At 41.1% G+C, this 26,592-nt stretch overlaps 1 long non-coding RNA gene across 1 annotated transcript; it reads left to right on the forward strand.

Annotated features, from left to right (window-relative positions):
* Positions 1-1,023: 1,023 nt before the first annotated feature.
* Positions 1,024-25,859, forward strand: LOC120510165. The gene is made up of 3 exons (XR_005629430.1): positions 1,024-1,472; positions 18,018-18,126; positions 24,948-25,859. It is a non-coding gene; the product is annotated as an uncharacterized LOC120510165 (long non-coding RNA).
* Positions 25,860-26,592: the final 733 nt, after the last annotated feature.

Genomic DNA, 26,592 nt, shown 5'->3' on the forward strand with positions numbered 1-26,592 from the left:
GGTTGCCTCGCAGTGCAGGACTGGTCTTGGGGCACCTGGCTCCTCGCCTGGAAGCCTGGTCCTGATCAGCTGTGCTGGCCAGGCAGGCAGGTGTCTGGACACACTTCAGGTGCTGAGTGCCAAGGTTGGTGTGCACGTGATGTGCCGCTACATGGGCACTTCTGGCGTTGCAGAATTCGGGGGTGAGTTGAAAGCTAAACCAGACCTGCTGCTGGGGGTGAATATGCAAGCGATGCTCTTTCATACAATTTCCATCTTCCTGCCCTATTTTCGTGCTATCTGTCCTGGTGCACCTTTGGTGCATATGCCAAAGGCCACAGAACCGCTGAGGGAAGCTTGGCAGGCTGTGACCCATGCCGACCTGCCTGAATGAAAAAGAAAAAACTTTAATTTTTTTGGAGGTGGGAAGGAGTGACCTTTCTGCTTAGAAAACGGAGACAAGCCTCAGCCGTCCTCCCCGCCGCCGGCCCCCGCTCCAGGTCGGTCTCTGATGGGGGGGGGATATGGGGGATAAAGATGCCAAATGCAGGCGGAGGGGATGGACAGGGAAAGGAAATCCCGTTCCCTCGCACCCCGCTACAGACAGGACCACAGCACAGACCCGGCCGGCGGGGCTCCCCCGCGACGCGGCGGGAGGCGGGGGGACCGCAGGAGGCGGCGGAGGAGGGGAAGGAGGAGGAAGGAGGAGGGGGCGAGCGGCTGGGAGGGGAGGGAACACCTCGGCTGGGCGGAACACGCCGGCCGGCGCGGTCCCAGGCTGCCGCGGCCGGGCTGCCCGCGGCTGCCACTGGCCCCGCACGCTCCCTCTGCGGCCGGGGGCGGCGGCGCCCGCCGCGTCCCGCCCGCAACTTTCCCTCCCCCGTGGATGGCTTTCGTCGGAGACCTGCAGGGCAACCGGGCGCTTGACACCTGTCCCCCATGGGCCGCCCCCGCGCCTAAGTTTGCCGGCGGCCGGCCGCGCTCCGCCGCCGCCGCAGGGCGGGCTTGAAGCCGCGGCGGGGCCGCGGTGCCCAGGGGCCGCGGGATCCGTCCGCGCTCGCTGCCCCCGTGTAGTTCTCGAGTCGTCTGTCCTCGGCGGCGGTCCGCGGGTGACATGCAGTCCCTCATCTCTCCGGTGACCAAGGCTATCCTGGTGGCTTTGTTCATCTTCGCCATCCTGCTGATCCTCTACGTGATTCTGTGGTACATCTGCCGCGATGTGGATTGCGACCATGGGATCTGAGCGGCGCCGCGGGGCCAGGGCTTAGGAGCCGGGATTCACCCCGCGGGGCCGGGAGCGGCAGCGGGAGCCCCTCCGGGCGGCAGCCGCCGCCACCGCGGCCGAGCAGGGGAAGAGAAGGGGAAGGAAAGAAAAGAAGAAAAAAAGAAAAAAAAAAAAAAAAGCGAGCGAAGGACCGAGCCGAAAGAGCCCGGAGGACAACTGCGATCAAGAAACCAACCTGAGCTTGACCTTCAGAGACCAGGGTGACCCGGTGAGTCTCCGCTCTCCGCGGCGCGGGGGATGCGCGGGTGCGGCGGGGCTGCCTCCCTCCCTCCCGCTCCGCTCCCCTCCCGCTCTGCTCCCCTCCCCTCGCACACACACACACAAACACACACACACTCGCACACGCACGCACATGGATGTGGCACAAGCGCCGCGTACACACACACCCGTGGATGTGCGTGCCTGAGCGCCTGCTGCACGCAGGCATGCGTGTCCCTTGGGGAGAAGCAGGACCCGTCCTGCTGGCCGGGATAAATTGTGCCTGTCCCCGTGTCCCCCCGCTTTACATTTTTCGAGGGGACAAGGCGCAAAAGGCAGCGCGCCCGCGGGAGCGGCCGGGCGCGGGTGCGGTGCCGGAGGGCGGCCGCCGCGCTGCCTTTGCGGCCCCACATTGGTATGCAGGCGGTGGCTGCGCCGCCAGGCAGACCTAAAAGGTGAGCCCTGGGGATGGGGGAAAGTCAATGCCTCATCAGTCCAGGGGCAAATCGGGAAGTTACAGAAAATGAAGGGAAGATGTCAGGTATCCGGCTGGTGCCAGCAGGCAGACTTCGGGGAGGGGATGTGAAGCGGGATGAGTTTCTCCTTTCTAGGGCCAGGTTGATGGAAGGAAGTGGGGGAGATGACAGAAAAATGTGCATGGGAAGTTCTGGATGGTAGTGCTCCGTGTCTGTCTCACTGACACTGCATTTCGTACGTGCTACTCTCTGTAAAAGGGTTAACACTCAGCGGTTTACCACATGCTCAAGCTGGGCAATTTCAGAAAATGTTGATCAAAAGTACACAATTGACGAACATGTACATGCTGACTTGTTGGGACACAAGAGGGGATGTATCCTGCCCAGCCGTTTTCCCACCTGAGAGAAATTGGCGATTTCTGCTCTTACTGTTTGGTTGTACTGAATACCCTGTGCTGAAGCGGAGAGACAGCAACACATTGTGTTTGAAGTGGAAAAGACCTGCTGAAAGAAAAATGGTCCCAAACACTTGGGCTGTGACTGTTTCTGTCCTTGACAGGCAAGCTGTCAGGAATAGGAGCAAACTCCAGCTGCGTGCATTATCCCTGGCGGGATGTATTCGGGTGCCGCAGGGTGTGGGTGCCTGTACACAGTGGGGAAGAGGAAAAACATCAAATTCGCATTTCAAGCAGGGGAACAGGGAGCCAGCCAACTGTAAAGTGTAATTGTGTGATTCGGGGTGATTTGACATTGAGTGCTGGTGACCGAAAGCTCACCTCTGCAACAGGGGTCTGCATGCGGAGGGAACTGTTTGGAAGGTGAGTCTCTTGCCATTTTGGTTTGTGCTTCTGTTCAGACTGTATTTTGAAGGGCTTTTGACCTGACTAGTTGATCAAACATGACATTACCGTTAACACACGCTACTGATGTGATTATAACAGCAGTGACATCAATGTTTCTTTGCCCTGCAACTACAGTAGCAATGCATTTGTTTACTTCCCCATGCACGCTCTGAAATGTCTGTTACTCAACAGCTCTGAACAGCAAGGGAAGAGGGAGGAGGAGGGGGAAACTTACAGACATTTAAAAATGGCTATAGCTCTGTTTCCCTTATCCACGTAATGATGTGGAAATAAAACAACCTCTAAGTCTTCTTCATATTTTTTATTTTTTTCCCCTCCAGTCAGTACACTTTTTTTTTTTTTACCAAAGTAGCAAAAAGCTCTTCACACTTTGACATGTCAGGTTGTGTCACATGTTCCCTTCCGAATTAACAGCAGAGCACACCTTCTGCCCCTCTCCCAGCTGGCAGGAGCTAGCGGGTGAGACAGTTATAGAGGCTTTGCCATTTAGTGTTAATTATTTCACAGTAAACCAAACTGTTATTTATAGAACTGGATGAAATGTGGCAAATTAATGTAGTTTTCAGAAATCTTTAAATATCAAGAGATATGTGTGCGGGTGATTAAATATCTGAAGTGTTGATATGACCAAACATATTTTGTGCAACCCATCATAACTGACATTAATCAACTTAATAATTGTAGAAACCATGAAACAGTCCCTTCACTTACTGTCTGATCGTTAGTGCTCCCAGCTGGCTCATCATTCTTTTAAGCCTATTATTTTTAGGAGACATGATGTAGAATTTCTTTTAAAATACCTGTTTTTATTCTAAATAAGGTGACTGTATATGTATTTATATATAAATATACACATAAGATTTGCATACAATCTAATGGGTATTTTCCAGCCTGACAGAACTGAAAAATAAGCAGAGCAATGATTAGCAGTATTGAATTTGATTTGTAGTTGTAGTCACAGATGTGTTGGCTTTAGTTCAAAACTCTGTGTGTTCATTATCGTGTATTAGCAAATGTAAAACCCTAAAGATCTGAAACACACCTTTTCCTATTGCTGCAATGCCTCATAGAAGGGAATGATATCCTGGCCTTGCCCGGCTTTGCGTGGAATTTTGCAGTTGGTTTTGACAGAATCAGAAATATATTGGCGGATTAGCATGTGAATTTGTAACAGCATGATGTTATACTAATGTTGAGATATTAAAACAGTAAAAAGGGTAGAAATGATTACCGTGGAATACCTAGAGACCTTATTTTTGTAATTATTTACTTGTTTGCTGAGAAGTTTGGTGGTCTTTGTATTTCTCTTTAGTGTTTGTGCTCATGCCTCAACTCAACAATTTTCCCCATCTTGCTCTCTCTTAATGTACGGGAGTGTTTCAAAGGTGAGCTCTGAAATAACACCTGTGACTGAAATGCAGTGCATCAGGTAGATATAGATCACCTGTAAGTGTTTTTTGCAATAAGAGAGGTTGTAACATCATGAGCTTTTGTTTAAAGCATGTGCTTTTGTTTAAAGCAAAGACAACTTGTTATTGTGATTTTTTTTTACTTAAGCAAAGAGAAATTTTTTACCCTATTACAAAAATTAGTAATTTCATGGTCTGAAACTATGTTTTTAGTCTAAAAGCTATTTAATAGGCTGTTCAAAAACTGTGTTAAATGATATTTCAAATCTTTCCCCTTTTTTTTTGTGTGGAAAGAAACTGTGAAGTTACCCCTGCTTCGTCAGCAGAAGTGTAATGAATTTTATGGATTAATTCCTACTGCAAGGTAGCATGCTATATCATGGTTCTAGGGATCTTGTCACATCAAACTTAAACATGCAGTATGTTTCTGGATAAGTCATTCCTTACTCAGTTCCTAGTCAGGCAAATTCCTTGCAGATTTATTAAATATTTTCTGTACAGGGCATGTAAGAAGAGTAACCGGGCAATAAAAATCACAGATTTGCTTATTTTCTTCCTTATAAAATGGATTAATACGAATCAGTGTCTTCCTGGTTTGCCCTCTGTGCATCTTACACCACTTCCCTGAAACAGGCTTAAAATGAGCATTGAAGATGATTCCAGCATAGGAGGGTCTCCACAGAGATGAAAGGTTAGCCGAGGTCCAAGAATGGACAGTGCTGCATCCTGGAGATGTCCTTGTGTCATCCAGATGCTCAGCTGTATTTTTTCCCCTTCAGGTGAGTGTAAAGCAGAGAGCTTTCAGGCTGCTGTAAGGCAGTACACGTAGATCTGCCCTTTGCAGCTCCAGCCGCATTTGTTGGAGGGCCCATTCTAGGACTGGTTTTCTACTGTCTGTTCTATGCAAGGTGATGATTTTGTAGTTGTTCCTCGCAGTCTTAAAATCTATGAGCCTTAGATTATTTGGAATGTGACAAGAACTTGGCCCAATTTGTGTGTTTATAAGCAGCGCAGAGGTGAAATGGTTTGAATTAATTGTACAATTGATGCCACAATTCTACACTTGAAACTGGAAGGGCCCTTTAAATGACAAATTTGGGGGCAGTATGAGGGAATACAGTGTCACTGTAACAAGTGTATTAAACCTGCAGCTTGAGCAGGCCATATCTTGCTTCTTGCTTGGCTAGAGTGACAGTCTTGCATTGGTAATGTTCATATAAACTCTGTGTGTAAGGAGTTATTGAAAAGGTGGTGTAAGGGAGTCATGAAAAGCAGGCTTTTTTGCTCCTCACCTAAAGATCCATCTCTGCTCCGGGTACGATGAGCCTGACTGCTCCTTCCCTGCTGCATGGCACATCAGGGCTACAATTGGACACTCAAACATACAGGAAAGTTCCACTGCTGTTTCTCAATGGATGACTTTTCCCCCAGTTTTTCTTTGATGCATGAGTGTTTTCTCCTTTTCCTTCTAAGCATTAATCCTCTGAACTGTGACTTAGTGCGTAATGCGGTTTGTAGACAAACTGCACGGATTGATTTTCCTGAAGTGGGCTGACCAAATGACAAGTGTATTGGAAACCAGCACACACTTGCTTATTTGTTGTTCTACATTAAGCTACTTTTTCTGATGAAATATCCTAATATCTATTAAAATATCTTAAAAAAAATTACTGGTTACTTTTAATATGCATTGCTGGTATGGTACATGTAGTTGCATAGCAGCATCTGCTCTTCTTAGAGGCATTCTGATAACTTTTAAAATTTTACCCGAGTGAGAAAATGTCAGCTTTAGCTTGGAGAGGCTCATAACACTGTCTGCTGTTGAGAATTGCATTCTTATTTTGAATGTTTTGATATATTACTTTGGAATACTAAAGATATTTACTGATGTTTTCACAAGTCATTAAATCATACGTAAAGGACACCAATAAGGTGACATTCAGACATTCTGTATTTCACTGTAGAGTGTAGTTTGAACGTGGATTACAGTTGTGAAAAAGATGTGGAAAAAATTGCTTGTGACTGATGAAGAAAGACAAAGGTTTGTGAAAAGAAAGAAGAGTGTTAGAGCAAGACAATAGAAGAGAGACTCCAGTGTGTTCAAATTTTAAGAAGTGGCACTAATGTGAAGGAATATGAGAAACTTAGAGCATTAAAATTACCACTTTGCTGCACAGAAACTGTATGTACATATAAATATACATGCATACATATGCCTGTATATATGTATATACATTTACACAATCTATGTCATCATATCAGAAATTTGCAACTCTAGAGCAAGTTGAGAATCTTTACATGATTTTTTTTCCTTTTTCCTTGAAACTTGACTCTCTTAATGCCCAGTTGGAATTTACATGAAAAACAGATAGTTTTGCAGATGCTTTCTTGAGGACTCAATGATCACATATGAGTGATGTTGAATATTGGGCTTATAAATGAATCGTTTTATAAAGAAAATGCTACTGCTCCATTCACTTTGGAAAAAACAATCTGGTTATGTGGGCTGGAAGAAATACATTAATAACAAATAGATTTTATGTCTTGTGTTTTCCATTGACCTCAAAGAGACAAAGTCGCTACTTAACAGGGAAAAATCCTATTAGGTAATTAACCTATTATGACCAAGAAATACATATGAGAAAAGAACATCTCAGAGAAAAGATAGCAGAACTGTAATATTTTGGCTCAAACCAGTAATAGCCAACATATTCTTGCAAAAGTACAAGTGTACAACTCTTTGATGTAATAAATCTTCTGTATTTATGTTTTTAAGTGCAAAAGATGTAAGAATCCTCCTGAAGTCATGAGTGTTAAAACTTATTCACGTGAAACCTGCTGCAGGATTATGATGCTTTTTGGGTATTATGATATTTTATGTAACACCTGAGTAAGAAAATGTTTTGGTTTGCATGAAATACAGCAATGTATTACCAAGGGCTATGGGGAAAAAAAGTGCGTTTTGTATGAATACCCTCTTCTGTATTAATTGCCTATTGGAGTAAAGCTGAACTCCTGGAGAAAATTTTATTTTCTATTGATATCCATTTCAGTGGTGAGTTTTGACTGTTGTGAACCCTATTAAATGGATACCCACCAAAGTCATCGTGATACCTACAGCAAAAATTAAACAAGGTCTTCATTAAGTTGTGCTCTTCATGGACACTGTATGTGAATAGGTAACCTGCACTGTGTGTTTCTTATATAGCTCTTATGATTAATGCACTCCTGAACATACTATCATCACCTCCCTTGTGAGATATGTGTATATAAATGGGCTTAAAAATGAGTTTGCCGCTAATCTCCATTCTAATGACTTGTTTTTATTTTCCACTGCAACACCATTCTGGCACACTTAGGAGGTACAATAGCTGAGTGGGAGTTTAATGAGGTCTTGGTATCAGTGAAGATAAAAGGGAGACACTGAGCACACAGAAGGACATCAGTATGTGTTTCTAGTGACTGATACTGCATAATTCAACTTGACTGCAGTGACCTTGAAACATTGAAGTTTAAGATCCTTAGGAGGGGGCATGGCAAGCTCTCTACCCTGCTTGTCAGGAGAGCTGACCTTGCCCTCTCAGGGATCTGCTAGGTAGAGTACTGTGGGATAAAGCCCTGGGAGGAAGAGGAGCCCAAGAAAACTGGTTGATTCTCAAGGATTTCCTCTTCCAAGACCAAGAACAATGTATCACAAAAACAAAGTCAGGCAAAAATGCCAGCTGGCGTATGTGGATTAACAAGGAGCCCCTGGCCAAACTCAGACACAAAAAGGAAGCCTACAGAGGATGGAAGCAAGGATAGATAGTTTGAGAGGAGTACAGTGAGATTGCCCAAGCAGCTGGGGATAGGGTTAGGTAAGGTAAAGCCCCGATAGAATTAAATCTGGATGGGAACATCAAGGTCAACAAAAAACCCCTTCAGTAGGTATGTGGGTTATAAAAGGAAGACTAAGGAAAATGTGGCTTCTCTCCAGAAGGTGGTTTCCCAGGATATGGGAAAACTGGGGAACATGGCAAATTTTTTGTTAGGTACATGAGTTGGCAATGTGCTCATGTCCTTGCTTCCTTTTTGTGTTTGAATTTGTTCACAAGCTCCTTCCACTAGACCCATCCAGCCTCACCTTGAATACCTCAAGGAATGGGGTATCCACAATTTCTCTGGACAACCAGTTGCTTTCTCTGGACAAGTAGTCTTTTCACCATCTGTACAGGAAAGAATTTATTCCTAAAATCTAATCTAAACCTTTCTAAATCTAAACCTCTTTCAGTTTGAAGCCTTTTCCTATCACTGCATGCTCTTGTAAAAAGTCCCTCTCCAGCTTTCTTGTAGCCCCCTTTAGGTACTGGAAAACTGCTATAAACTCTCCCCAGAACCTTCTCCAGGCTGAAAAGCCCATCTCTCAGTCTGTTATAGCAGAGGTGATATGCTCCCCGTTCCCTGGTCATTCCTGTGTCCTCTCCTCTGGACCTGCTCCAACAGGTCCATGTCTTTTCTGCACTGAAGCCTCCAGAGCTGGAGTTGAGTAGTCTTTGTCCTTGGAGGTTTTTAAGACCTCTTGAGCACCACGGTCTGACCTCAAAGCTGGCCCTACTTTCTGAGACCTTCTGAGCTACCTTCCAACTTGAACTATCCTAGGATTGTATGATCCTATCAAGCATGTATTCTTGAGAGTCTTCTATGGGAATGAGCACTGGCTCATTATGTTATGCACTTTTTCCTTAACTCTTAATATGTGCTAGACAGGTAAACCAAAAGGATAGAGGCACATAACTGGGACTGGAACTGAGTGGGAATCTGTTCCCAGTAATCCTAATCATCCTTGCATTTTACATCTACAGTTCCTATCCTATGCAATACTCCTGGATATGGTGAGGTGTTGAGCTGAAGTGGAACCTGCCAGTGCACCACTAGGGCAGAATGATCACTGTGCTCATATGTGGAGGATGAAGCCTTCACAGATCACAGTGGCCTGAAGGATGAAGACAAAAATTGCAATATACTTATAGCCTGCTTAATTCTTACACCTCTGTGGGGACTCCAGCACGTTTCTAGGAACTAGAAATGAATTCAGTTACATCGCTCTGACTACAATATAATCATTCTGGGCATACTCTTGTGTAGTGTAACTTCTTCTGTAATCTGGTCCAGTTTTTTTCTTTATGTTTGTCTTCAGCTGTACAAAGCCTGTCACATTAACTGTCGTGGCCGTACAGGTAGTTGGTACTGTAGGATTTTCAGGTACTGCCTGGCTTAAATGTGAACTGTGGCTTTGAAGAAAAAAGCAATCTCATGGGAATGGCGTGCTTCAACCAAACCTGTCATCTCATACCTAGGCTACTCACAGCTTATATTTAGGTGGAAAGCAGATTACTAACTAGAGAAAAAGGCACTTAATGCAAAAGGCATACCTTTCCTTCCCAGGTAGAAAAAGGCTTTTCCTCAGTGCTCCAAGCTGTGCTGCAGTACCTGCCTGTCTGACTGGATGGTGGGCAGACTCAGGGAAGCTGCACAAGGTGATGGTGGGCCCCCTTTATTCTGACTTTTCATCATACACCTAAGTGTACTCCAAATTTGCAAGACTGAGCTATCAAGAGTAATTATTTTCAGTGCAAATCCAAGATAAATGAGAGCTGCAGTGCATCTGTTGTCAGGGGTTTAAACAGTGATTCTCTCATGTTAGTATACAGGCTTACTGCCACCCCCCACTTATTAAACACATGAAAAGCCACATTTCTGTACCTCAGTTTTGTTTTGTTTTTTTTTTGCTTGGAGATGTATCAAAAAATGATGAAAACATTTTGAGCATAGGAAAAAAACTTACATATTTGAATGCATAAACTGCTATTTTTGAGAATTTTGAAGTGACGTTAATTTTTTCTCTCATGTGGGCTTACAAGCCTGGAGAGATTTTAAATTACAAGTGGAAGAGAAAACTTGCTTTTTACTTGAGTTCATGAAAGCTCTCTTAGTTCTAAAACTAAATTATGTATGAAGCTGTAAGGTTCTGTATTGTCTATTAAATTCACATGACAATTCCCTTTTTAAAATTTTACACAGTATTCAGGTGAATAGATAGTATATGTAATCTATTTATTTCAGACTTCTATGGACCTGCTGCTGACTTTAGGAATTAAGTGTTTTGACTGTTCCTGCCCCAGGAACAAGACATTGACACCAAATTAATTTAGTTTGAGACTGCATGTTGAAAGTGCTGTGAATTCCAAGGATAAACATGTAATGGTATTATGAAATAGTATTATCTATACTATTACTATTACTATTACTACTATACTATCTATTATATTATCCATTTCCCACAATTAGCTAAGGATTCTTCTCTTTTTTGGCAACACAAACAAGGTCAGCTGGAAGGAGGGTAGAGCACAACAGACAAAGCTGGGACTGGCTTGGAAGACACTGCAGCCACTATTGTGAGTCACTCTCTTTTAATCACGAAGGCAAAATCCTATGGGCATGTGGGATGATACATAAAGGAAAGCAGAATTTTGCTTGCTGTGGAGGAGCTGTTCATTTGTTACAAACATTCAGCTGACTTCAGTGGAGTGGTGCCAATTTCTGTTAGCACAGGCGTTGGTTCTGAGGATACATATAGGCATTAATAAACAGTTGGAGTCCTTCTTCAGAAGTAGCAGCCAAGTAAGGGATGCAGCTAGGATGACATCCAGCCACCTTTGTCACTCTTCAGCCTCTGTAGCCACGTGTTAATAAACAGTTGGAGTCCTTCTTCAGGCTGCAGAAAGTAGCAGCCAAGGAAGGGATGCAGTTAGGATGACATCCAGCCACCTTTGTCACTCTTCAGCCTCTGTAGCCACGTACCTTTTTTAAGCTTATTTGGCTATGATTGATATAATACACAGAGCTTAAAACTAGTAACATCTATTAATGTGTAATATGTGTTCTATACAAAATGCTGCTAAATTAACAAAATAACAGGCAAACTGTTATTTTATGAAATAGAAATTAATGATACATGGTTGAAAAGTATAGCTATGTAATGTGTGCCTTTGGTTAAGCAGATTTCTTGAAACAAAGTGAAAGAATCATCACTCCTGAGAACCTCAGTATGAATCAAAATGGAGTTACTCTTGGATAAGCTTATGGATATTCTGCTACTATTTTATGAATGTCAGCTAGGCAATCTAGACTTCTTATACACACTGTGGTCCTCTGGATGACTGGAGAAATGAAATGGCTCTTGTGATAACTGTAAAAACAACTTAAAGCCTCTTGAAATTCAGCAAGGAGGGGGTTCACTGAAAGGCAGCATCCTGAATGGGATGTACCAGTGGTAGCTGTGCTGTGTGGGTGGGAAAAGTTTTGCAGGATACCTTGCTAGTAGCTGGAAGAAAAGATTAATATACAGTATAGCATGAACTGATGGTTGGAAGATGGATGGATGGATGGATGGATGGATGGATGGATGGATGGATGGATGTCAGGCAAATCCTCTGGGGAGTGGCTTTCCCAGGTGCATTCCTCATGTGAAGATGCACTTTGAAGACAGAAGAGTCTACCCTGACAGAGGCTCTCCAGTGTCTGGCAAGGTGTGGACCTGCAGGACATGCTGTATTGTGGCAGTCACTCTTTGGTGAAGTCTGGGAAACAAGCTCAGATGCACAATACAATGTTTAGAGTGATGTGCCTTATCAAACAACATGATGTTGTGACCCAGCATGGGCATGTTAGCTATCTGTTTATTGGATATTTAATTAAATAACATTGTGGTCTGTGTAGTAAAATGCATTTCTTAATTTGCCATTTTTTAGATAGCTGTTGTTTGAATTGAGCTTGTGAATAACCTTTCTTTTATAGTCCTGTGATTTCTGCACTAGAACTGTGACTTCATTTCTTTTTGACCTACATTTGTATGAGTAGAGCAGTTGCTTAAACTGTGAAATCCATTTATTTTTCTCTTACCATTTCAGTTAGCAGGTAGTTGCAGAGCTCTTTTGTTGTAAGAGTGTAATAACTGGCTGGATGGTGTCTACTGCTTGATTTCAGTTCCAACACAATTTCCTCATGCTTTTTTATCCTAACATGCAGCCCTATCACCTATCAGTCTCATCCTCCTCCCACCAGAGCTGTTCTGCTAGAAACCTGTGCTGGATTTCCTTTCTCCTGTGTAGGCAGCAGGTTTTGTGACCTGATAGGGGACAGACTGAAAAATGCAAAATTATCATCACCTCTGAGCATCACAAGAGAGGAGAATAAGCACTTTCAAAGCAGAAAGTGACTACATTTTTCATTCCCTTGCTGTAATAGTAGCAGATGGTACTTGTGGACCAGAATAATTTGTCCTTTGAATAATGGTCCTTGCTAAGGAAAGCTTAATTTTGTTTTTTCCAATGTGTAAAAAGTAAATTTGTAAAAAATTTAAACCCACATGTAAATCCTTCTACTTACCTGCATTTTGTTGGTTTCTTTTTTACCAGTTATAATAGTTCTGGTTTTCAAAGCATTCTGTGTAATATCTGTTACATTAAGGTTTGCACCAAGAGGATTTATTATCAGGAATTAAAAAAGATGTTATACAAACACACATGTGCACACATTTATTACCAGTGATGCTTGAATTGCAAGTGGTCACTTCATTTGCCTATTACCACCAAACTCATGTTGATTTCCTTGTTTTGCTTAACTTTAGGTCACAATTTATTACAGTTTGTTACGCCAGGTCGGTACCCCAGAAATGAAGGGCGAAACCACATTGTTTGCAAAAGCAGCTCCTGGAACTCCTGACAGTGTGAAGTTTCTCTGGCCTTTCATTGCACTTATGCCAACAGGAGTGAGAATGGAAATAAACCCCTTTGCAAATTAAAGATGCTTCTGAATTAACTTTCTGGATGGGCTTTATCTCTGGTCGAGATGGTGGCCCACCCATGCTTGTCTCGTTTTCTACTCAGCACCTTGGATAAAGTATTCTGTCTTTTGAAAGAATCCTCAGCTTTCATATGTGGAATGCCCTTATTTTGGTGCTGTAGCACCATAGAAACTCTGGTGTTATAACAGAGATTTGGAAAGTCACTTGATTTTCCCCTGACTTGAACTTTCTCAGCTCTTAGTTTTTTGAATGTGTGTATATCTATCTATCTATCTATCTATCTATCTATCTATCTATCTATCTATCTATCTATCTTTATATAAATTTTATTATTTGATATAAAATGCAAATGATAAAATCTTAATCTATAGTTTTTATATTAAAAAGCAATCTAAAGGCATATGTGTACAGAAACCTATATCAGGAAATTAAGAATTCTTAAGGAGAGGAGAAAGGAAGAATTGCTTGAAATCTAAAACACACTATAATATGGCTTTATTACTTAGTCAAGGACAAAATTAATAAATAAAAGTAAAGACTAAACAATATTTCTTCATTTAAGAAAAGTTTTCTGTCTCAGGGAGTTAATCAAAGCATAAAAGTATTTCTGTAAAAATCTCACAAAAAAAAAAATCCACTTTTGCACAGTTAGCACTATTGCAAGTTTTTTTCTGTTTATATTTGAGGGTGGTTTATGCCTTTTTAACTGTGCAAGACCTACTGGAAAAAGCCTAGTCAGTCGTAGAGAAAATTATTGATTTTTCTGTACATTTAAGTGCACTGGTGTGGAAAGGATGGTCTTACACTCCTAAAATATTTTTCAAATGTAAACAGCAGTCGACTTTGACCAGCCTGCATTTGAGTTTGCTCAAGACGCAGCACCCTGGAGGCAGAAAACTGTAGCAGTAGGAATAATACAATATCCCTGTAAAAATAGAACAAAAACTGTAATAACAGAAATAATATCCAGCCTCTATACTGTAAATACAAAAGCTACGTACCCCATCATGTCCAAACCCTTTACAGAAAGGATGGGTGTTAGTCCCCCTGCTATAAAGGAGAGGAAACTGAGGCTGAGGAGGCTGGGGGCACTTCCTTGAATTTTCTACTTGGACCATGGAAGAGCTAGGCTTATAAACTGACTCTCTGTAATCCCAGTCCAGTGAGCTGCCCTTGAAACTGCTCTGAAACAAGATAATGATGTTGGTGATTACTGTGTTTTGATCTGAGAATGTAGTGGTAATGGATTGCATATCGTACACTATCATTTCATGTAATTTTCCAAGCATTTATAAATAATTCAAACTTCAGGTTGGATGTGGCATATCAAAGTTTGCCATATCCCCTTGTCTTTTTGCATCAAAGGAACATTGGAGACAGTGCTGACATGTTATAGCCATTAAATAAAAAGTGAGATTTTGTAATGAATGACATTTGAGTACCAGCGTTTGGCTTATAATGGTAAAGTAAGAGCTTTGCTAATAAATCTGGTTAGAGCACTGCCATCCCAAGGAGTTTATTGACACTGTAAACCTTTGTCATTTTAAAGGAAGACTAAAGGCTGTTTTTGACAAGATGAAAGAGGGTTGTTTGGTAGAGAGGGCAGGGTTCTTTACTGTGAACATTCCTCTTAAATAATATGTCATTATTTTTAACAACATATTATATATGTCAGCTTACACTGAAGTGGGAGCTGCCACTTGCAGCAAAAAGGAAGCATCATTCTAGACTCCAACTGGAAAACCAAAGCAACTCCAAACTGCAGATTTGGTTATATTACAGTGTAAAACTAGAAATGTTTGAAGATGCCTTTGACCTTCAAGCTCTTTTGTTAAATATGGGAACAAAAAATGACGTTGCTAAATCTTTAAAGTTGCATGAACAATCACATTTTGAAGTGGATTGCTAAATGTTTAAAGTTGCATGAATGAACACATTTTGAAATGGATGTGGTACAGAAAAAGTCTAGAAACACTTAGGAAGGATTCAGAAGGTAGAACTGCCTAATCAATTAAGAAAGAAAGAACCCAGCATAAGCAATGATTGTCCATGGTACATTGGCTAAAACCAACATGGTTTCTTATTAGTGGCACAGAAATGGAAACAAAACCCATTCCATGCGATGGCACTTAAAATACTGTTGGCTGTTTTAAACTTGGATAGATGTGCTACAGGCAGGAATGCAAACTTCCCTGGAAAGCATGTGAAAGAGATAATGCAAAAAAAACCAACATGGAGAATCCTGTTAGTGGGTGAAAATGCAATGCCTCCTGTGACTGGAGATTTGGAAGTAATGAAATTTCAGTCAATCGATTATAAGGCTTGCTGGGAGAGAAATGCTATTTTCAGTGAAAGCAAAAGAGATGTTCTCTTTAAACTGTCTGGATGTTATTAATACAATATAATTGCTTTCTTAGGTATTGTAATAATTTTTGCAGCAAAGAAATGTAGAGAAAAGACCTGCAGGGATCATTAGTTTAATCTGTTGAAATGTACAGTGCTCCACTGCCCTCTTTTGCCATGCACCTGGAAGAGCAGCAGCTGCAGTAACAGGTGCCACCACAGCAATGGGTGCCTTTTTCTTCCAGGGCATGTGCCTTTTGAAGGGGCTCACAGACCAGTGACAGCACACAAGTGATCCTTTGGGAATCTTCTCTTTCATGTTGCAAAAGGAAAAATACTTTGAATATGACCTCTTCATTTACATGCCTAAGGATCAAATATTCATTCTTCACTCCTGTAGATTTTCCAGTAAAGTCTTAATTGATACTTAGAGTTTGATCTCAAGCAAATTTCTTCAGAAGGTACTGTTATGCAAAACATCTAACAGAGATGCTGAAGAAATGGAGTTAAAAACTTACCCCTTACCCGGGTCTTATCCTCCACCTGCATTCTGCTGAGAAGCAAATCAATCTGCTTAATATCTCTTTTGTAAAAGTATTTTATAAAGAAGGAAACCACCATAATAGTTTACTATGTCTTGCTTAGCATGTTTTAAAAATTCTGTGCTAGCCCTTCAAAATCTTCCTGTTAGTTCAGAGGGTGCACTTGAATAATTATGTTTATAGCTGTCTTTCTGTTTTTCACAGTTGACAGTACCCTCTAGCAGCTTGAAAATTATTTTGGTTTTCCTACCATTTTCACACTGAAATCTGTGTAGAAAAGGAATAGCCTTGGGCTGTTGGTGCCTTACTGTCATGCCAAGATATATATTCTTTTTTGATTTTGCACAAGCATCACTGACAGTGAAAATAGAGACCTTGGACCAGTTTTTATCTCTCAGGCTTCCTGCAAAGTTTGTAAAGAATAATAATGAACAATTAATCCATCCTAAACTAGAGTTATCTCCTGGCTAAACTTGTCTGCATTTTTACAGCAAGCACTTTCATTTTTGTATTTTGTGGGGAAATGAGTCTCTTATGCATTCATTATTTGTACAAAAATATAGGTGGAAATACAAAGAAGTATATGACACAGAAAATCTTTATGCTTGTATGTTGCATGTACATTCTCTAACACCATTTTTTTGGAAATTATTAGACTCTCAATTGCAAAATCTGGCTTATAGCATCTAACCAAGGTTTGCTTTTAATGTGAAGACTTTAATTCACGTGTGAATGTGAATTCTGAGGACTTTATTTCTGTACTTGTCTATGACAACTCATTTGTTGCTGTTGAAAATAACCACTCAAATATTTTTAATTGATATTTCCACCCGTGAAAAAGTGATGCAGTGTGGTACCCACTGCAGTATTCAAGTCTGGGAGCAGAGGATATGCATGGAAGAAATGGAGAAGACTGTTGGGAGGCAAAAGAACATTGCACAGAGAGAGATGTTTCAAGGAGGCAGCAAATCTAGAATTCAGAGTGCACCCTAAGAGCATGCAGGAGTGCTAGGATGTAGGGAAGTGGACACTACTGAGCCCCTTTCTCTCCCTGATTAGATCTACATTTGGCCCCAGTGAATTTTGAGATTATGTGGCTTTAGCAACATACCTACCTTCCTCCAGCAGTCTCTAAGGAGACTGAAGAAGGAGCTCTGGCTGCAGCCCAGCTGAGTCCTGGACATGAGCAGGCAGGGCTTGTAACACAGCTGCCTGACAGATCTGTGAAAGTTATCTTGCACTTGGCAGCTTTGTGATACCAAACATGTTCACATAACAAACCTCACAGAATTCACAACAAATCTATGGTATGCTTTCTCTGGCCTTGCCCTGCCTTGCTTTGCCTTCCATTTCATGGCTTGGCTTAGCTTGGCTGGGCTGGGTTTGGCTTTCTTTCTCTTGCCTTCCCCATCTCTGTTTATCTACAGGTGGCAATTCCTTACTGATAAAGTCTCTCTCAAGGTCTTTGAAATGCTTGAGTTCAGTTGCAAAGGTTCCTGCATTGCTTATTTTAGGAAAAACCTTCTTTTAAACCAAATGCCCAGAAAGCTAAATTACACTTTCAGGGTACTCATCTGACCCACTGTCAAGCAATATTTCTTCTAAGTCTTAATTTTATTTTTTTTACTGAAGATAAAATGTGTCAAGAACGAGCACCATGACACAGCAACAGCATTGCAAACCTGTAATAGAAGGACTTAACTACCAGTGCATGGGATTAATGAAAAGCATCTACATTAGTGTTTTGATTTGGATCAAGAGAATGTATTTTAAATGGTTATGCTGGTTATTGCCATTTTACAGACCTTGGATCACATCACACCCAGTGAGTGTGAGAGGCCTTCTCTTTGAGCAGCACACAGTGCAGTCTAGAAGCTCTCCTGATGTGCTCCAGCTGTTGTTTACTAGTGATACTGGTCACACACAGCTGCCTGAAAAATATGTATGTTTTTTGGAAGCTACAGAACTTTCCAGAAGCTCCAGCTTTAAGTGCTTCAGCATCTATCTACCTCTGAGCTTACTCCACAATGTTGGTTAGGATTGAATCCACAAAAGTGATTTTTCCCATGTTTTGTAGGATTTTCAGCTGTATGAAGCAATCATTGGTGGAGTCCAGAAACTGCATCTGTAAACTCAGTCTCATGGCATTTGGGCAGCTTGTGTACCAGCAACTGAAGCTCTCCATCGTGGGTATTTCATATTTGATGACTCTTTATCTAGCAACATCCTGTACTTGATAATATTTTTTAGTTCTAGAAATCTGTAGCAGTAGCTGTAAAATCTAATTTAATTATGGCTAGTATCAGGAAAATACTAAACTGTTCAAATGCTGTGGTTTTATAATTTGAGAATTTTTGTCATTTTAGATATAGATACTTCTACAGTTCTGTTCTTTATGAGCCCATAGCTGTGATCTATTAAGCAGTTATATACTTGGTCCTCTGGGTTGCTGTTATTCTGCCAAGTGATTATTATTATATTATAAATGCACAATATTTTGTGACTACAGCTGTGAAAAGATGCAAAGGACAGTAGGTGGTTATATCCCGTTGAACTTCAAAGGAAGCTGATTCCAAAAAATGTCAGGATTTTTTAGGTATCCCAATAAAATGAACAGTAAAAGGATAGCAATATACACCAAATTATTGAGCATTCAAATGGGATGTTTACAGGGGCTGTCAAAAAGAAGTGGGATAATCGTGTACCAACAGAACTGCATACAAGTTATATCAATTAATAAAAATAAAATATGTAAAAAGACTTACTCTGATCTTTAGGTCAGAATAATGGTCTGATCCTCTATTAAGAATTTTGGATATTTGTAACCAGTTGAGAAACAGCTGAAGAAAAACACCTGTGTAGGTAGCTGAAGAGATAATAAATCTGTAAAGAGACAATAAATATGTAGGGGAGAAGGGATGTGATTCTTTAATATATTGAAGCAAGGAATCCCACCATTGCCATTCAGTAAGTTGCCTGTTTAGCTATGGTTAATTACTGATACAAATGGTAGAAAAGGATGTCTTTGAATATCTGAAGTATGAGCAAATGAGCTAATGTGAGCACACATGAATTTAAAAGTATAAAATCAAAGCGGATAATGCCACCTTTCTGAGGGGAAAATATAAAATTACTAGACATTGTAAAATGTCTAGAGGGTAATAAAACATTCTACATTGTGTCTCTCAAAGCACTGTGTTGAAAAAGAGAAGACTGATTTTGGTACAGTAAACACTTGTACTAACATTGAGAAACAGCTTACTGGAGGACTGCGTTAAAGGTGGCAGGTGTTAGGAGTTAGACAGGAACATTTGCAGTGAGACAGATGAAAAACAGAATTGTAAGGCATAGTTTATTTCATGTCTCATGAGTTGTCTGCCTTGACTACAGATTCCTTTGGCCAGAAGCATCCTTGGTCTTGTGTTTCACTGATAGTAGACTTCCCTTGGGTTGCAGGGTGGTAATAATAATTGATTGAAAAATCAAGCATGTGCTCTGCAAATTTAATTTTCCCCATCTGCAAAACAGGTTTTGCTGTGCAGGATTTAGTTCAGGTTCACTTCCTGTAATGTACAGGGGTTTAGTCCACTGGACCTATTTTGTGGGTTTCATAAATAATTATTTTTAGGATGGCCACTCTTCCTTGGCTCTTCTGTCTCAAGTGGCAGCAAGAGAAGTCTCCATCATCTAATTTAATTACCTTGGATCACCATCTCTATAAAGGTCTGTCATTCTCCATCAGATGATCACCATTAATTAAAACTTATTTTTCTCTACTTTCCCTTCTCCCTAGAGGAACACCAATGAATGCCAACTTTTATTCTTAGATCCATAAAGATCCACTGCCTCTGGTGAGGTCTTAATGTCTACCCTTTGATGTGAGAATTTGATCCTAAGATGTGTCCAATTACAGAAGTATCCAAAGAAAGATTCACTTCATAAAGGAGCTTTTCTGGGAGTTACTGATGAACTGCTGTGATTTTTTTTCATCCAGTCACTACTTCATTACTTCTGAAGGCCAGTGGTTTTGCTGAATGTGTGACATTCATTAGAAAGCAACGTGCTAATCAGAGTACTCCTGTTTCATGTCAGATGTTCCTTTTTTATTACTGTGCTACCTGACATTTTGCTTGACATTTTAGAAGCTGGATAGAAATTTTTGACTTTCAGTCTTTATCATGCTGAATGCATGTGAGTGTTCTGTCTTTTCCATCCAAAAAAAAAAAATCAAAAAAAAAATCAGGCAGCATATTGCTGTCCCTGTGATGAGGGAGATCCTGGGGCTCTGTAGAGGTTTACTGGAGTCACTGGATCTCTGTGAAAACTTTGGTTCCATCTTTTCAATTTTCTTAGGATCATCTTTGAGATTTTGAAGGTTGTGATAATCCAAATATAGCTTCAGAGCAGTATGAGAAACCTCAGTATGTATGGATCCCATCAAAGATCCAATAAACAAGAAATCCAAACAAATAAAAAATGAGACAGCAATATAAAAATATAATTAAAATGGCTTGAATGACTAACCTCTATGTTGGTGAAAACACATGGATAATTTAACAGAAAAATTGCTGTAAATACTGTGACAGTGATGACAACTGTCATGTTTGTGTTTGATTAGATTCTATTCTTAGAATCATCAACTTTGACTTTCTAATTTCATCTGATTCCATTAGCCTCCCCATAATTTTAGGAAAAATGTGTGTCTAATAATCAGGATTGGAGAAAAAAGCCATCCTGAAAGGTTCACAGACTCAGTAACAGATTAGAAAAACAATTCCTGAAATGTTAATTTTACAGAATGCTCTTTTAGTCTGAAGGTACTATTTTGAGCCAGACATCTATTAAAATCAGGTTCACCCAAGCCTCACATTCAGGTGGTGCTTTGGGGTGGACTCTCCTGCCCAGCTGGGGCTGGTGATGGGAAGCAGGATCTGGGGAGAGCCTCCAGAGGGAGATGCTGCCCAGCAAACATGCCACCAGGGCGTAAAGAGGAGCCTGCTCCATGGCTCTGCCTTGGCTTCCCTGGGCTCCTGGGGCTTGGGTGCAAGCCAAGCACTGCTTGAACTCTCAGCCCTGAGCGCTTGGCTCTGGAAGCCCTGGTTTACCAGCGCAGGTCGCCGGAGAATTTTATCTCCCATGCTTGTTCTTGCTACTCCAAGTGATGCTTGCAAGGAAGTTGACAATTTAATGAGATGCTTGGCATTAAAAAAGTCTCTGTGCTGTATCCAAATGCTTACTTTTATGAAAACCCGTGTTTAGTTGGCACTTTGAAGTCGGTGAATATCTGGATCAAACTGTATGGGCAATGCTAGGGCTTCCCAGAGGAAGGGCACCTCTGGAGCACCTGGGCAGATCAAGAGCAGGAGATGCTCCAGCACCAGTGGAGGCCCACTGAGGAGCACCTTACATTTTTGCGGGCTGTGTGGTTTGGAATTTTTGCAATTTGTCCTATACCTGTTACTTTTCAGTGCTTGCTCAGGCACAGGCTGTGTGCTGAACTTTGTCTGGAAGTCAGCAATATCACTGTACTACTCAGAAGTTTGGCAACACACTGACAATCCCACCATTAGCTTTTCGGTGTGAGCATGTCCCTGCTCACTACATGGGCTCAGATAAGCTTGTTAAGTGATGGAGGCTGACATTTGCTCCTGGAGAGAGAGGCCTTTATTTGGAAAAGTTATCAGACATTAGAATGATTCATCTGCTACTTGAGGCTAACTGTGTAGCTTTCCTTCAAGTCCAATTAAACAGTTGCTGTTGGCATGAAAAACAGGGAAGGCAGGCAGAGTAAGATAAAGGACAACTTATAATTAAAATCAGGCTTGATCTTATACCATACTTCATTATACCACTGAAGAAAATGGCTGGTTTTACTTCCAAATATTTAGACACTCCAAGCAATATTCATCCATAGCAACGCAGCTTTAGACTAAGCAAGAGCTAGTATTACGGTAGGAAGATTAGCTAAGTAGTTTTAAATGCTCTTAAATGGCAACATAATCTCTGAAAAAGATATCGTGTGGGCCTTAAAAAATTGACATTGGCATAGTCATGAAGTGGCAGCTGACCTGCAAGTGTGGTGTTGCTTAGCAATACTTCACCATCAGGCAAATTGAGAAAGTGGGCTAGAATGATTTACACCAGGGAAGAGATAAATGCTAATTTTCTCTAGAAGATTCAGGTTACTGTGGTTATTAGGAAGGATATTAGATCATAAACACCTCTCCACCTCTTCTTCCTTTATTTTTTTAAGGTGTTAAAAAGTACTTCTCCTGTGAAGACAGGATGAGAATGTTGGAGTTGTTCAGCCTGGAGAAGAGAAAACTCTGGGGAAACCTTATAGCACCTTCCAATACCTAAAGAAGGCCTACAAAAGATCTGAGAAAGGATTTTCTACAAGGGCTTGTAGTGATAGAACAAGGAAGGATGGCTTTAGACTGAAAGAGGGCAGGTTTAGATGAGATATCCAGAATAAATTCTTTGCTATAAGGGTAGTAAGGCACTGAAACAGGTTGCCCAGTGAAGTTGTGACTGTCTCATCCCTGGAAGTGTCCAAGGCCACATTGGATGGTGGCCCTGAACAACCTGGTATATTGGAAGGTGTTCTTGGCCATGGCAGGAGTGTTGGAACTAGATGATCTTTAAGGTCCTTCCAACTCAAACCATTTTAATATTCTGTGATTGTATGATTTTGAGAAATATCATCAAATAAAAAAATCTGTGAGAATGCAAGTGCATTTGCTTCCAGAACAGTAATTTCAGAAATGGTTGATACAAACAATACAGTTGGAGGGAAAGAATAATTAATAACACAAAGGAAATTTTATTTTAATGCTTCTGTAAACATTTGCATAGCCACTTAGACTTCTGGATCAGTTGACAGAGTCCTGACCCTGCCAGAGTCCCTGCAAGTGGGATGCTGAACCTGCCTGAACTCCAGATGCTGCCAGAGGCTGTGCCAGCCCAGCTGAGCTCACTGCAGGACCCAGATATGAGTTAGCTGGTGGTCTGTGTTGAGACAGATGAGGCAGAAAAAGAAAGTATTTTGAATTTGGAAACTTGGTGGCAAAGTTTTAGAGTTCAATAAAGATAAGAAGCTTCTTTCTTCTCTCCTCATGTTTTCATGTGCCATCCACTTTTTATGCATCCATAGCAGTAGGTAAGGAAAGGGGAAGCATTTTGCTTCACCTTGGTTGCCTAGTCCAGACAGATCTGTTACTTTGTGTGAGAGTAAAGTGAATGCTTTGTCTGTCAGACTTTCTTGTTATGCTGTAGTAGACACAGGATGCAGTGATGCCTTCTAGTGTACTGTGTGGCTGACAGGACAGCTTTGCACAATACGTGACACAGATGCTGGGCTCTCTCTTGTTTTACCTATAAATTTTTCCTGTGTCTTAAAAACCACAAGAAAGATAGCTGAGGTTCCATCTACAACACCCCCCCCCGCCCCCCCGGCACCCCCCTCAAAACTGCTGGTTTTACTGCTGGTGGTAGACAGGCAGTTTAATTTCACTTCCAGACCATAGGAGCTATAGGTGTGCCAAATCTCTTTGTATAAAACACATAGATTCTCGTTATACCCTCCCACTATGATTTGCACAAAGCCTAAACCCAGACTGAGCTCTCACTTCCAAAGGTTTCTGTATGAAAATAATGTTGCACTAATTGAGCTTGTGGCACCCCAGAGATACATCCACACAACTGAGAGGTGCAGCATGTTTGCACCATGTGACACGGGAGCTGCTCAGTACAAAGATCTCAAAAACTGAGGCATGGTATAGGTTAGAGTAGATGGTATATTCTGAACTGTAATACATATATTGTGTGATGGATTTCCATTAAAAGTATTACCACATTATTATGTGGTATCTGCCCATAGAAAATAAACACAATAGCTTTTCATTTACTGGCTCCTTTAGTACATGGTCAAAGAGAGAAAAGGATTTCATACTGCTGTTGCTTAAGCTGGAACTCTGACGTTTCTATAGCAGATGAAAAATGATTTTCTAGGCATATTTCTGAGTTCATCTAAACTGAGAGGTAGCTGTTATCTTTCTGTAATACCAGAATGTTTGTTTGAGAAATAGTTATTCCTCTCCTTAAAGTGACATAAAGTACATGAGAGCAGGATGCAGAGGGTCAAATACAGACTCTTCTGTGCAATAAATAACTCCCAAGTCATAACTCATCTCTTTATATAAGTATCCAGAAAGTTTTCAGCACATTTTTGTCTTGACCTTTTAGCACAAACAATAGTACTTGTGCTTGCTAGGCAACTGATTGTTGCCCATCACTTGAGAGGTTAAAATGAAAAAGCAGTGACTTTTTAGCACTGTTTCAGAGGACTGCAGAAAGAAAAGGTATTTAATCGAATGCATAGCTTCAGGGAATTATTAACTGCTATTATGAAAATAACAGAAAATATTTCAGAATCCCTAACCATGACAAATGTTTTTTTGCCAGTGTACCATTTTAATGATAATTTCAAGAAGAGACAATCAGAACTGCAATCCAGAGAGCAGTTTCAGGCAAGAAGTAGTGGGAGAATGTCACAGTTCCTTTCAGATAAGAAAAATAAGCAACATACACATGTGAAAAATAAATCAAAATGCACCATTAGAACTCCTCTCCTAAGTAAGGGAGTGAAGAAAATCCTCCCCAAAATGTATCTAAAACTTGCTGTGGATGTGTATTTTCCTACTGTCATCACTGCATCTTCCTGTGACTATGACAATACAAACCAGAACCAGACACTATTAATGATTTAGTAACACTGAGGGATGACTGTGCGTGTTTTATAAATATTTACATTTTGTCTTTATTAATACAGATTTTGCTAAGCTGACAAAGGACTGATTTCAGTAGAGAACGCAGACTTCTGTTTGATCCCCAAGTAATAGAGAGAAAATTAACCTCCTTACACATAAGTAATAATAAAACACTGTAATCCAAAGTTAATACAAACTCTAGTCATATTCCCATCTTCATACAGACTTTGCTTTTGCAGGGTACTGTGAAACTTCACTTTCTTGGATGAACTGTGCAAAACTGCATCAGTGTATCTGCCTAACAAATGCTCCCTGAAGAACGCGAAGATCCTGAACGAGTTTGCAAGGGCGCCCTGCTAGCTTGCACGCATCATCCGTGCCCTCAGTGCCCAGTTCATGGCCATAACCTCCTGCTCCCTCCTGCTCTCAGCTCGAGCACTGGGCAGGCTGGGTGAGGCTGCAGAAGCGGGCGTCTGGCTCTGGGGGTCTGTGCCACAGTGTCCCTTCGTCAAGACATCAGCCGTCACACATGAGCTTTCCCTTCTCCAGCCTGGAAGAGGCACCTGTGGAGCAAGACTGAACTTGAACTGAAGTGAGAAGATGGACAACAAAGTGTGATGTTCCTGAGTTTGCCAAAAATATTTTACTTACCAAACGACACAGCTTTCATGGGCTGAGAAACCTTTAGCAGAGAGGAACTGTGCAGCAGGAAATCTGGGCTCATTTCGCTGTACATATCAGGCTGTGGCCAATACCAAAGTAGCTGTGCTGACATGTGAAAAGTCATCTGATGAAAGGCCACTGCCAAACAGGCCCAACTCGGAGGAGGAATAGCCTTAATACATTCTTTTTCTTGGTTTTGGTTCCAGAAGATGTCTGTGTCTCATGACTGTAATAATACTCAATCATCATGCTATAATGAAGGGCTTTTCATGTAATCATCTGTAGAACTGATTACTTTGGTCTATACTCTTGTCATGCTGAGCTTCCTGGCAAAATTCCCACTGACATCAGTAAGAGAAGGATTGGAACTTTCCTCAGCAGTTTACTGCTTTTGTTTGACAATACCATGCTTTTCAGACACTTCAGAGTGGAGATTAAGCATTTAGACTCTTAATGCCTGAAATATTAAAAAGGCATTGTAGAGATAACACACTTATTCTCAGATGTCTAAGTTTGTTCTGGTCATTATTGCTTCTAGGAGTACAGCACCAAAGCAAGGCATGAACAGGTATAGAAAAGCTTTTATCCAAGATGCTGAAAATGATAGACTCTCAAGGTGTCAAAAATAGGAAGGAAGATAGGAGATTTGATATTTTGGATGATACAGAAACATTTGCTTGCTTTTTCTTGCTGTTAAAAAATAACCAATCAAGCAACCCAAACCACTAAAACTTCAAAAGATAATGCATCCACAGATTTATTCATTATTTTTTAAAAGTATACTTCATCCTTTTCAGCAAAGTTAATGGCAAGTTTTGCCTTTAACTCTGAAAGAACTTGGATGCCCAGAAGATTAGTAGGATCTGAAAAAGGATTGAACATTTATAGGGATTGCCAGAACACATATGATATGAACTCTATAAGCTCGTTTGTAGAGGTTAAGAGCTTGTTTTTCAAAATATTGAATGTATGTAATTCATTTTGACTTGAGTGGGAGTTCAGGGCATGCAGCAGTGCCAGAGAAGAGACCTTAATTTCCTGTCACAAGGGCCAAGTGTCTCTATATTTGGATATTCTTACTTTTCATAATTTGCACCGCAGTAGCAATTAAGGGATAACATTACAGGCAACGATCCCATTGTACTAGAAATAACAGTTGTTCATTACTCCAGAGGCCTTCAGCTCTAAAGCCAAGGCAATTATCGGAGACAGTTTATTGAA

Source organism: Passer montanus, unplaced genomic scaffold (genome assembly GCF_014805655.1).
Source record: "Passer montanus isolate IOZ18808 unplaced genomic scaffold, ASM1480565v1 scaffold56, whole genome shotgun sequence".
In the NCBI taxonomy this organism is placed as follows: domain Eukaryota; kingdom Metazoa; phylum Chordata; class Aves; order Passeriformes; family Passeridae; genus Passer; species Passer montanus.